At 51.3% G+C, this 12,975-nt stretch overlaps 1 protein-coding gene across 1 annotated transcript in view; it reads left to right on the top strand.

The window, feature by feature from the left end:
- The first annotated feature begins 2,116 nt into the window (after window positions 1-2,116).
- Window positions 2,117-12,975, top strand: part of Tfeb (transcription factor EB) — a 55,820-nt gene continuing 44,961 nt past the window's right edge. The window contains exon 1 of the mRNA XM_032900562.1: window positions 2,117-2,397. The gene's annotated coding sequence lies outside the window, so the exon portion shown is untranslated. The remainder of the gene's footprint in view (window positions 2,398-12,975) is intronic.

Below are 12,975 nucleotides of genomic sequence, written 5' to 3'. Positions count from 1 at the left end.
GGCTTGGCGATTGGCCTGGAACTTGTTCACAGATTCCCTCTGAAGAGATCAAACAGGCAACGGTTTGAGGGGCGTGTGCATGACGGGCGAAGGGAAAATACTCTGTTGAGCCACTTCCCCAAACTTTCCCTCTGGTCTCAAGACCCAGGAATGTCCACCAGCAGTGTATCTGGGGGCAACATGCCACAGGGCAAAGAGTCTGCCTCTTCAACTTTGAACCGATTTTGACTAGACTTTTCTGAAGGATGCTGTATGTGTGCTCATTTATAACTGTCATGGATCCTTGAGGAAGCAAGATCCTATTTCTAGAAAAGCTGCTCATCGGTGACACTGAGGTGGACTGATGATATTTTTACCCAGTGTGCTAAGTCCCAGGACATGTGTTGGAAGGAGGACTGTCCCTTGGCTGTGGACTGCAGGGCCAGCTTTTCCCCAGGCTTTCTCTAACCAGCTCAGTGAGAGGTCTGTCGCTGTAGACTTCATCCTTAGGACTATCTTAGGAAGCCCCAGAAACTTGGGGTCATGTGATGGGGGGGAAGAGGAGCAAGAGAAGGAGAAGAGGAAGATAAGAAAGAGTGAGGAGGGAGAGAAGGAACAAGAGGAAGCAAAGGATAGGAAGCCGAGAGAAAAAGAGGTGGTGGGAGAAGGAAGGAAAAAAAGGGACCACAAGCTAAGCAATATTCTAGTACCCGTAGCTTCCAGCAGGAGGGACAGATATGGCGGAAGACTGGGGAATTCTGAGCCGTAAAATGTAGGTGCTGACGCAGGTCCAACTTCTCTTACACTCGGGGGCAGGGACAAAAGGGCAAGATCCAGGTCGTGCGTCACATTCCAAATCGAGACAGGATAGATAGTAGACACTGTGGGCACTTGAGAGTACCTACTGGATGGTCTTTTGTGGGTGGCACAGCGACCGTTTTTTCCACGAAGCATGCAAACACGGAGGGAATTCCATTAGGCGTGTCTGAACAAGCAAGGAGCGGAGACACACGCCTCAAACTCCAGCATTCTCGGAAAGCAGAGGCAGGCAGATCTCGGTTAGATTGAGGGCAGCATAATCAACTAATGAATGCTGGGCCAGCTAGGGTTATTGGTTGAGTCTGTTCTCAACAAAGCAAGACAATGGTAAAAATAACAATAAACCAGGTTTAAATCCCAAGCACGTGAGTGGGGCCTCAGCGCTCTCCCAGACTTAGTCAGGAAATCCCACTAAAAGGACTGTTTTGATTACAGTTAAGATACCCTAACTTCCTTTATAACCTCTTACCTAATCAATTACAACAGTATCAGGTACAGCCCAGGAAACATCCTGTGATCTATTTAAGTGTCTCAGCAGCCCTTTGAAGATAACTTCAGAACTCACCAAAAAGAAAGACGGCAATGGTAAAAGACAATGAGGAGTCCTTGCCTAGTTTCTCTGGTGAGCCTACTCTCTCCCTGATCTCAACTTTCTCTTAATCCCTTCATATATATATATATATATATATATATATATATATATATATATGGCAGAGTGACACACACACACTTTTAATACCAGCATCTAAGAGGCAAGTGGATCTCTGTGAGTTCGAGGCCAGCCTGTCTACAGAACTAGTTGTAGGACAGCCAAGGCTACACAAAGAAACCCTGTCTTAAAGATATATATATATATATGTATATATATATATATATATGCATATAAAATTATTATTTAACAAAGAAATCAAGATTCTCCCCAATGGAAGTTCCTAAAGGATAAAGTTCCGTAATGCTTCTGGCAATTATGGGCATGTCTTCTGTTGTACCACCTTTAACAAAAACCAGGAGGGACCACCTGGGATCCTATATTTTTCTCACATTCCTGAAAAAGCAGCTTGCACTTGATCTTTTCATAAGATGTAATAATGTAGTAAGTCATATCATGGGACATCATGGATAGAAAAGGGAGAGAAAATCTGAAAAGGGAAAAAAGACAGAAAGTCAAAAGTTGACTCCTTGGGAATCTCGGCCAGCAGAATGAAACTTCAAATCCCGGCGAACCCTGCGTGGCTGCGACGGGGACTACATTTCCCAGCGGGCGCCGCGGTTGGCCTACGGGGGGCGGTCCGCAGGAGGGGCGGGTGCTGCCCTCTGCCGGGCGCAGCGGGAAGTGGGCGCGGAGTGACAGCCGGAGCCCAAGCGCCGGGCGCGGGGCTAGGTGACAGCGGAGGCGGCAGCTGCGGGCGGGACGCAGAGAACGGCGACGGCGCCGACGGCGGCGAGAAGGGCGGACGGGGCGGGCCTGGCTGGTGGCGCGTAGCCCGAGGAGCCCGACAGCGGGCGGCGGGCGAAGCTCGGGGGCCGGGCACCCGAACTTGGGACAAGTTGCCGGAACCTCAGGGCGCCGGCGGCGGACAGATTGACCTTCAGAGCGAGGTGAGCGGGACTAGGGGGCAAGGGGTGCAGGGGGGCTGGGGAACGCCAGCGCCGCACTTCCCATCCTGTGGGTGCCTGAGACAGGTGGGGGGGTAGGTGGGGGTACAGACTGGAGCAGGACAGGGTGCACTGCGCCGCCACCCACCCGCAGCCGGTGCAGCCCTGGGTACCCGGCGCGTGGCCCGAGCGATGCAGCTCGCCAGCCGGGGAGCCCCTTGGGCCCCTCCCTTCGGGCCGGGCCGGGGGCCGCCTCCCCGCGACCTTATGTAACCGGGGCGGGAGTGGCCGGGGCGGGCACGGGCCTTCCTGGCTCGGGGAAGCTGAGCGGAGCTGGGGCGGGAGGTGCAGGAGTGAACTTGCAAGAAGTTTTGAGGGACTCCCGGGCCCTGAGCTCGCTCCCCCTCCCCCGATACAACGGGGACGGGGAGGGGGGCTCGGGGGAGGGAAGTCCGAGGCCCGGGGAGGTGTGTGGGCACCAAGGCCGGCGGGGCCTGGCCCAGCCTGGATGGTCGCGCGGAGTGGGAGGGCCGGAGAGGCGCCACGCCCCGTGGGCTGGGCTGCCAGTGTCCGGGGGTAGTGTGAACGTCCCATCCCTCCCTCCTTCTCCTGTTTGCCTTTCTCCCCTCTGGACCTCTTGCAGAAGACACCTCTGGCTTCAGACCCTGATGTCTCAGGCAGACTTCTCCTCTTGCACTATCCCAGCACCCTAGGGAACCCCAGCTCGGGGTCTCACCCTCTGTGCACCTTGCTTTCTGCTTCCTTGAGCTCCCAGTCGTCTGCCCTCCTCCCTCAGCCACACTCTTGGTCCTCAATTCCGGAAAATACGCCCCCTTTTCTCTGTCTACCCCCACCCTCGCACCGTCCAACCCTAGGCTAGCCCGCCCCGCCAGGTCAATGCCTTCGTCTCCCCACCCCCAACTCCGGACCCCGTCGCCTCTTCCGCTCAGCGCCTCCTGGAAGGGAGCTGGCGGATGCCACCTGGGTCCCCGCCCTCGGCCCCCGCTGTGCTCTGGGTTCTGGCTTCACGCACCGCTGCCCGGAGCTGCTTCGGGCTGCGCGAGCAGGTTCGCGCCGCAGCCGCCCGGCGCGCCCCAGCCCCGCGCCCTGGGGAGGAAGGGAGGGCGCCCGCCCGGGTGGGGCTGGTCTGGGCCAGCGCTACCCCGGCCCCCGCCCTGCATTCTGCGCCTGCCCCTCACCGCGACGCCCTTCCCCAACCTGCGTCAGCTCTCGCCTGCCTTGCAGCAGACCATTCAGGGTGACAGTTGCAGGACTAAACTTGAGCGCTCAGTTCGCTGGGGAAGTGTGGGTTCCACTTTCCCGGACCCGGAGTGAGGGGCTGCTTGATGAAGAAGGGAAGTGGAGCCTCTAGGACGTGGCCTGAGGCCCCTTACACCCACCCTGGCCCGGATTCCATTGGCCCAGACTAGGCACTGGATCTGTTTGGGGGAGGGGGGGAGGGTTGTGTTGTGTTGAGGTGGGGACGGATCTCCAGTTTCCTCTCCGGCGGCCAGGTGCAGATGCTGGCAGATCCGAACGCGGAGGCCTGGCTCGGTGGCCCGCTCCCTCTCGAGCTGCCCGGTGCTCCGCCAGGGAGCCAGTTGCCATCCCTCAGGTGGCAGCCCCCAGTCTGGAGAAAGTAAGGCAGCCATAGTGACCCGCCAGCCAGGAGAAGCAGTTAACCGGCTTTCCCCTGCTTCTGGAACTTTTACTGTGCCTCAGTTTCTCTAGGTTCATTTGGTTCCCTTCTTTCAGCTCGCCTCCTAGTTACAGGAGAGCCGCGAAGCAGAGCGTGTGATGAAGGGAAAGGTTTGTTCGGGGGTTCTCCTCTGTGAGAGGAGCCCATGTCCTTACACTTTAGTGGGCCTGGTACAGCTGAGTGCTAATTCTCAGACCACCTAGGAGGTGGAACTGAATGGAGACCCAAATCTCTTGGTTCCATAGAATGAGGCAAGGGACAACTAAGGTGAACATTGAATCCACTGAGAGCCAACTGTGCATTTTAGGGCTGATGGCCTGGTGACTCAGTCAGAGGTGGGCAGGGAGTGGGCCAGAGAAGGCAAGAGTTCATTTAAGTACCGCTGGGGTGTCCAGTGCCCGCCCATCCCATCAGCAGTGAGCCGCCCCCTGCCCCCACCCCATTTCCTGAATGCTGGGAAGTAGGTGGGAGGGGGACCCACCCCTTGCCTGGCTGCCCTTTGAGGGTCTGGCTTCTGGCCCTGATCCCTCCTGGGCTCTGTTTATAGTTGTAATTGCATCGTTAGCCAGGGTTTATAGAGTTACTTAGCACCTGCCCCCACAGGGAGTGGCCCAGCCACCCTTCCCCCTGGCTTCTGTCTCTTCCTTTTCAAAGTCAAGTTGGTTTTTGCAGGCAGCAGGGGTTTCCCCAACCACAGCTGGCATGAGAGCCAGGTTGAGCCTTTGTCCTAGGGATGGAGGGCAGGGGACACTTGGGGCCCAGCATGGGGCTGTCATAGCAATGGCAGTGGGAACCGAGTTGGCCTCCTCTAGTAGGCGGGTGGGGGTAGGGAGCTCAGATTCTCAGAGCTTCCACAAGTATCCCTGTCTCAGGATACAGCCAGCCCGCATGCATGTGCGGTGAAGCCGCCCTGGGCTGCTGTGAGGATTAAGGGCAGAGAGAGCCAGGTGTCTGGTGAGTAAGTGGTGGAGTTTGTGGAGTGTATGTGGAACTGTGGAATCAAGTCTTCTTTGTGGCTTCTTTGTGGATGAATTGTGGAGATGGATGTCTCTGATAGAGTCACGAGAGCACAACGCTGTATTCATTAGGATATTAATTCTACCAGAGCAGGACTGTAATAACCGGGCTGCAAACACCAGCTGCCAGCATAGAATGTTGTCTCTTTGCATTAAAGTAGGAAACATTGTTTCCTTATACTGCTTCAGAGGAGTTAAGTAAACTGTTGGAAACCATGCAACCTGGAGGCAGAGGGCTGGGGTTCTAAGCCAGCCCCAACGGATTCCAAGATCCACATGCCTAATTCCTGAAGAAGACCACATCAGTGGTGGCCAGAGTGTTTTTTGTTTTTGTTTTTGTTTTTTAAATTATTTTTATTTGTGTGTGTTTGTACGAGACTGTGTGCATGGAGTGCAGTGCCTCTGGAGTCCAGAAGAGGGCATCAGCTCTCCTGCAGCTGGAGTTACAGGCAACTGTAAGCTGCCACACTGGGTGCTGGCCACTGAGCCCGTCCTGGGGCAGAACAGCAAGAGCTCTTATTCGCTGAGCCCTCTCCCAGGGGTTCACCTTTAGATGGTGTGTGTGGTGATGGTGGTGGTTGGGGAGCTGGTGGGAGGACTCAGCTCCCAGCAGTTAAGAGCACTGGATGCTCTTCCAGAGGGACTGAAGTTCAGTTCTCAGCATCCACACAGCCGCTCACAACTCCAGTCCTGTGGGATTGGAGTCTTCTTCTGCCCTCCCTGGGAACTGTACACATATGGTACACAGACATACATCCAGGCAAACACCAACACGCATAAAATAAAAATTAAAAAAGCAAAAGCCATTTATGTAAAAAAGATTTTTTAAAAGATTTATTTATTATATATAAGCACACTGTAGCTGTCTTCAGACACACCAGAAGAGGGCATCAGATCAGATGGTTGGGAGCCACCATGTGGCTGCTGGGAATTGAACTCAGAACCTCTGGAAGAGCAGTCAGTGTTCTTAACCGCTGAGCCATCTCTCCAGCCCAGAATTTTTTTTTTAAACTGGGAGTATGGTAGGTAGTTTGGGGACCTTATTTTTGCTGCCCAGGGTCTTCTGCCCTGGGGCTACACTTGTCTCCTGGCCTCTTTTCTGAGTGACTGAGCCATGTGCCCAGCGGACCACTGGGAGATCCGGTCCTGTAAGGAGATAGGTTCCGACATTCTTCTGGGTATGTGGCCATGGACAACATGCTGTTAAGCCACGGGACACCCTCATAAGCACTTGTTTCATCAGATGTGGAGGAAAGGCAGTGGGAGCTTTGGTTGAGAAAGTCACAAGGTCACAGGACCAGGACCCAGAGACCCCATAGCATCTCCAATTTTCTGTGTTGACTCTGTTCAGTTTCCCTTTGCTGAAAGACTAATCCTCGGTGGGGTCCCCTCCAGGAATGACCTGCAACAGGTCTCTGCCTGAGGTCCCAGAACAGCGGCCCGCAGAACAGGAGGGTGAGGGTGACTGATGAACAGAGGACCCGGGGACTGATGGGGTTCTGGAATCAAGCGTCCCGCTTTGTCAGGGTTTAACCCCAGCCACCACGCAGCACTGTACTGAGTGTAACTTCGTCTGGGTGATGTTGGGACTTGGGGCTCTGTCTTGGGAGTCCTAACTGTGCTACTCACCACTATGGGATCCTAGGCTGTTTAGCAACCACTGCCTCTGCTTCCATGACTAAGATGTGTGCACTCTATAAGCTCCACCTAAAGCAAGGGCCAAATGCCCTGCTAGCCAGAACACAGAGCGCTTAAAATGACAGACATACTGAGTCCCCATAGCTCTTGTCATTTTGCACCTTGAAGTGGGAAGCAGAAGCCTGGAGTGCTCCAGGAGGAAGAGAGAACTGTTGAAGGCCAGGGATACACATGTAGCAGGGTTGATACATACAGTACTTGCCTAGCGTGCAGGAAGGCCTTGGTTTAGTCCCCGGTTCCAAATACATTGGGCATGGAGGCACATTCTTGTAGTGGCAGCACTGGAGAAGTAGAGTCAGGAGGAGCAGAGGTTCGAGGTCACCCTCTGCTATCACAGTGAGTTTGAGGTCAGCATGAGAAACTTAGGAGCTTGTCTTTAAAAAGAACATCAGTAAGTGGGTGTAGAGACATGGCTCAGTGGTTAGAGCCCTCGCTACTCTTCCAGAGGACTGGGTTCCGAGCACCTGTGTTGGGCAGCTCACAACCACCTGTATTTCCAGCTCCAGGGGTCTGACATCCTCCTTTAGCGTCCATGGGCGTACAGACTCTGCCCCACCCCTGGCCAAAGTTGAACACACATGCACATACATTTTTAAAAAGCTGAGGGTTGGCTAAAAGCACCGACTGCTCTTCCAGAGGTCCTGAGTTCAATTTCCAGCAACCACATGGTGGCTCACAACCATCTGTAGTGGGATCTGATGCCCTCTTCTGGTGTGTCTGAAGAGAGTGACAGTTTACTTCTATGCATAAAATAAATGTTTCTTTAATGGCTCACAGAATCAACTAACAAGGGCTCACAGGGGCTCACAGAGACTGAACTGACAACCATGGAGCCTGTGTAGGTCTGAGCCATATCCTTTGCGTTTTGTAGCTTGGTGGGACTCCTAACAGTAAGGTGGGGGATATCTCTGAGTCTTTTGCCTGCTTTCGGTACCCTTTTCTTCCTTCTGGGTTGCTTCGTCCAGCCTTGATAGGAGGGTTTGTGCCTAGTCTTTTTGTAACTTGTTATGCTGTGCTTGGTTGATACCCCTGGAAGATGGTTTTTTTTTTTTTAAATTTTTTTTGATGATTTATTTATTTTTATTGTATGTGCATTTGTGTTTTACCTGCATGCATGGCATGTGTGTGTGTGTGTGTGTGTGTGTGTGTGTGTGTGTGTGTGTGTGTGTGTGAGGGTGGTGGAGAGTGTGGGAGTGGAGATATAAACGGTTGTGAGCTAGTGTGGGGGTGTTGGGTTGTGACCACAGGGCTCCTAGAAGAGCAACTAGTGCTCTTAACCTCTGAGCTGTCTCTCCAACCCTGGGAAGTCTATTCTTTTCTGAAAGGAAATGGAGGAGGAAGAGATGGGGGAGGGTGGAGGGTGGGGAGGGTCTGGAGTGAGGGGAAACTGCAGTTGGGATATAGTGTATGAAAGAATAACAACAAATCCAAAATCCAAACCCCCAACCCCCATCCCCCAGAAAACCCACCTTCCAGGCTGGAAAATGGCTTGGCACACACACACACACACACACACACACACACACACACGTCACAGGCACACACAGTGGCTCACAAACATCTATAACTTCAGTTCCAGGGAATTGATCGCCCTCTCCTGGCCTCTTCATGCATGTGAAGAGTGCACAGACACACATGCAGGCAAAACACCCATAAAAATAAATAAAAATAAAACATAGGCATATGTATAGATCCAAGGTTTTTTCAGACTATAGCCACAGTCCCCGCCACACTCTGCAACCCCATCTCCCACTCCTGGCTTCTCCTCCTCCATTAACTAGGCAGTGCAGGGGATTTGGCAATGCCCGTAGCGAGTGTCTCCACCTTCAAGTTCCCTGTGGAACACAGTTCTGCCTCCCCTCTCCTCGGCATGGCTCTTCCCGCCTTCCCTTCCCTCTCCTGCCTGCCCCCCTCTTCCACTCTGCACCAGAGATGCTGCTGTGGTGTTGCCGAGGGCAGAGATAAAGTCCCAGCGATAAGGAAGGGCCGAGACTTATCTCACCCACAGGAAGTGCTTTGCTGTGAAGTGGGTTGGCAGTGGGTGAGATCAGAGGACAGAGCGGAGAGGCAGAAGATCAGACAGGACCATTGTTGTCTCGTTATGTATTCCCTTCTGGTGCTGGGTATCAAACCTAGAGCTTCGTGCGTGCTAGACAAGTGAGTGCCAGACCCCCGAGCCCCACCCCCACCGTGGTCCTAGTCGTAACGGGACGAATGAGGAGGAGAGAAATGAATCTGGCCAGTGCCTTGCCCAGTTTTGCTGGAGGACATTCACCGTGTTGAGAGTTATGATACCGTGGGAGTCCCAAGGTAGGAAGGATTTGATGCTATGGAGAAGAATCCAGAACGCTAGCGTACCCCGTGCGTGCGTGTGTGCGTGCGTGCGTGCGTAAAAAGTGGTGGTCCGGAGGCTCTTATTTCAGCCCTCCTTCCTTCAAGTGCCCCTGCCTTCCCGGTTTCCTTGCTTTCTCCTTCCAAAGTTTTCTCTCAATGTGGTCATAGCTTTCAAGGAGGCCATTGGACTCTTCCATCTCCTGACAGGCCTGGCTGGCGGTTCTAATCACCTGGGAGCTCTGGCAGAAACTCCCCGCATCCTGGTCTCTGGGGTGGGGCTTGGGCCTCAGTTTGAAGGCAGTGTCCGGATGGTTCCCACGCCCTTTCTCTAGGCCCTGGAGTCTAACGCCACAGCTCCTGCACCAAGCCGGCCTACGAAGTCCCCAGTGGGACTGCACCATATCAGCTGTCGCTGTCCTGCTTCACATCTCATGCTTAAGTAGGTTCCACAGGTTTCTGGGGGTTGGAATTTTACTTTTTTTTTTTTAAAAAAATATTTATTTATATGAGTACACTGTTACTTTCTTCAGACACACCAGAAGAGGGCATCGGATCCCATTACAGACGGTTGTGAGCCACCATGTGGTTGCTGGGAATTGAACTCAGGACCTCTGAAAGAGCAGTCAGTGCTCTTAACCACTGAGCCATCTCTCCAGCCCAGAATCTTACTTTTTTTTTTTTAAAGATTTATTTGTTTATTATATATGAGTACACTGTAGCTGTCTTCAGACACACCAGAGGGCATCAGATCCCATTACAGATGGTTGTGAGCCCCCATGTGGTTGCTGGGATTTGAACTCAGGACCTCTGGAAGAGCGGTCAAGTGCTCTTAACCGCTGAGCCACCTCTCCAGCCCCAGAATTTGACTTTTTAAAAGTAAGGATTTTTTTTTTAATGTGCATGTGTGCAGAGACCAGAGAGCAATTTTGGGTGTCATACTCGGGAACACTGTCCACCTTCTTTCAGACAGGAACTTTCTTTGGTCTGGAGCTCGCCTCTTAGGGAGATTGGCTGGCGGGTGCACCTCGGTGATCCGTCTCGTCTCTAGCTCTTGGATTGTAAAGATGCACCCTCACATCCCACAGTTTTACACGGCTGTAGGGACTGAGCGTGTGCCCTTGTGGTTGAGTGTTCACTGAACCAGCCTCACAGCCAGGATTTCATTCGTTTTTATTTTGTTATGTGTGTTTATGTGTGTCTATTTGGGTGTATATGCTGATGAGTGCAGTTATCCATTGGGCCAGGAGAGGGCAGCAGAGCCCCTGGAGTTGGAATTACAGGTAGTTGGGAGCTCTCTGTGCTGAGCATTGGAATCCAAACTCAGATTCTCTGGAAAAGCAACAAGCACTCTTAATCACAGTCATTTCTCCAGTCCTATCTTTTTTTTTTTTTTTAAAGATTTATTTATTTAATGTAGTCAAGTACACTGCTGCTGTCTTCAGACACACCAGAAGAGGGCATCAGATCCCATTACAGAGGGTTGTGAGCCACCATGTAGTTGCTGGGAATTGAACTCAGGGCCTCTGGAAGAACAGTTGGTGTTCTTAACTACTTAGCCATCTCTCCAGCCCTCTCCAGCCCTATCTTATTTGCTTATTTATTTTTCTTTAAAAATCTTTTTTTTTGTTTTTGTTTTTTGTTTTTTTACATTTTAACGTGAATAAGTGTTTGGCCTGACATGCTGACATATCACATGCATACAATACCTGTGGAGGTCAGAAGAGGGTGTTAGATCCCCTGGAAGTGCAGTTACAGATGGTTGTGATCTGCCATGTGGGTGCTAGGGATTGAACTCAGGACCTCTGCAAGAGCAGCTAGTACTCTTAGCCACTGAACCATCTCTCCAGCCCCATTTTACTTATATTTTTAATAAAATTTAAAAAAAGATTTATTTATTTTTATGTATCTGAGGACTCTGTAGTTCATCTTCAGACTGTAGCTGTTTTCAGACACACCAGAAGAGGGCATCAGATCTCATTACAGATGGTTGTGAGCCACCATGTAGTTGCTGGGAATTGAACTCAGGACCTCTGGAAGGAGCCACCAGCGCTCTTAATTACTGAGCCATCTCTCCAGCCCTATTTTAACTTACATTTTTTAATAAATATTTATTGTGCACCTGCGTGCCAGAAGAGGGCATCAGGTCTCATTACAGATGGTTGTGAGCCACTGTGTGGTTGCTGGGTATTGAACTCGGGACTTCTGGATGAGTAGTCAGTGCTCTTAACCACTGAGCCATCTCTCCAGCCCCTACTTTACTTGTTTTTGAGGCGAGGTCTCACTGTGTAAATCTCAGGCTGGTCTCAATGTTGTGATCCTCCTACCTCTGCCTCCTGAGCTCTGGGATCACATGAGTTTTCAAAGGAACCCAGTGTCCCTAGTGGTGGTGTCTTAGACTGATTTGGACTTCTTTGGCTGATGTCATCTTTCTGAGTTGTGTGCCACCATTTCTGCCCCAGACTCCCATGTGTTGTTCTGTTTCAAGTTTCTGTAACAGAACACCAGAGAATCAATAACCCTATGAAGAAATAGGGTTTGGTTTTAACTCAGTTTGTGTTGAAGGCAAGGGACCACATCTGATGTGACCCTTCTGACCTTGTGTTTAGAGGAGGGTGAAGGGAGAGTATGATGTGTGTGGTGCATGTGCTTTTTAGTATGGATGTGGTATGCATGCATATGGTTATGTGTGTGTTTATGTATGTATGTGTGTGCATATTTGTGTGTATGTATGTGATGGGTGTGTATTTGTGTATATATATGTGTGTATGTGTGCATGTATGTATGTATGGGTGTGTATACATGTATCTGTGTATATGTATGTGTATATATGTACATATGTGTATGAGTGTATGCATGTGTGTATATGTATGCATGTGTGTATTTATGTGTATATGCGTGTGAATGTATGTGTACGTGTGTATGTATGTATGTATGTGTGTATATATATGAGTGTGTACATGTATGTGTAGTGTGTTTGTGTGTGTAGGCCAGACATCAGCATTGTGTGTCCTTCATCGATCAACACATTTATTTATTTATTTATTGCTTTATTTATTTAATTTTTTTGTTCTTTGAGACAGGGTTTCTCTGTGTGTAACAGCCCTGGCTGTCTTAGAAATCGCTCTGTAGACCAGGCTGGCCTCAAAGGTCCACCTGCCGCTGCCTCCCAAGTGCTGGGATTAACGATGTGTGCACCACCACCACACAGCTTATTTATGTAATTCTGAGGCAGAATCTCTCCTCGAACCTGACACTTACTAATTCCACTAAGCTGCTTGAGGGACCTGCCTGTGTCTGCTCACTTAGCGTTGAGATTACAGGCGCGTGCTGCTGTGCATGGCTTTTTGTGAAGGTTCTGGGTATACACACCGTGGTCTTTAGGCTCTGGCCTTAAAAAAGACTCAGTTATAGGGACTCCACCGTGATAATTTTACCCAGTTCTGCTCATTTCCCAAGCCCTACTTCTGAGCTTCGATGGTATTGCCAGCGTCCTAATCCCCACTCTGAGTAATGGAGATTCAATTTCAAGCCTTAGGGACACTTCAGCCACACCCAAATGTGAGCATCCCAGGGAGCTCCACGGCTTAGCCATCTGATTCTTAGTCCCACGCTGGGACAAGGGCTGAGAAATCCATGCTGCTGCTTAGTACAGAGTGAGGTGAGTGAGTGGCACCTCCAAGCAGTGTCCCCAGAACTTGCGGCCCAGGCTGAAGCTGCTGACAGTGTTATCGGTGTCCCAGATAACACTGGGGTGAGGCTGTTAAAATACTGTCACCTAAGGTTCGATCCACAGAGGACTGCAGGGCAAGTATTGATCATTGCATCGTACTCCTC

The sequence above is a fragment of the Rattus rattus genome, chromosome 4 (assembly GCF_011064425.1).
Source record: "Rattus rattus isolate New Zealand chromosome 4, Rrattus_CSIRO_v1, whole genome shotgun sequence".
In the NCBI taxonomy this organism is placed as follows: Eukaryota; Metazoa; Chordata; class Mammalia; order Rodentia; family Muridae; genus Rattus; species Rattus rattus.
The sequence above is the reverse complement of the archived record's forward strand: the minus strand, read 5'-3'. Positions and strand labels throughout refer to the sequence as shown.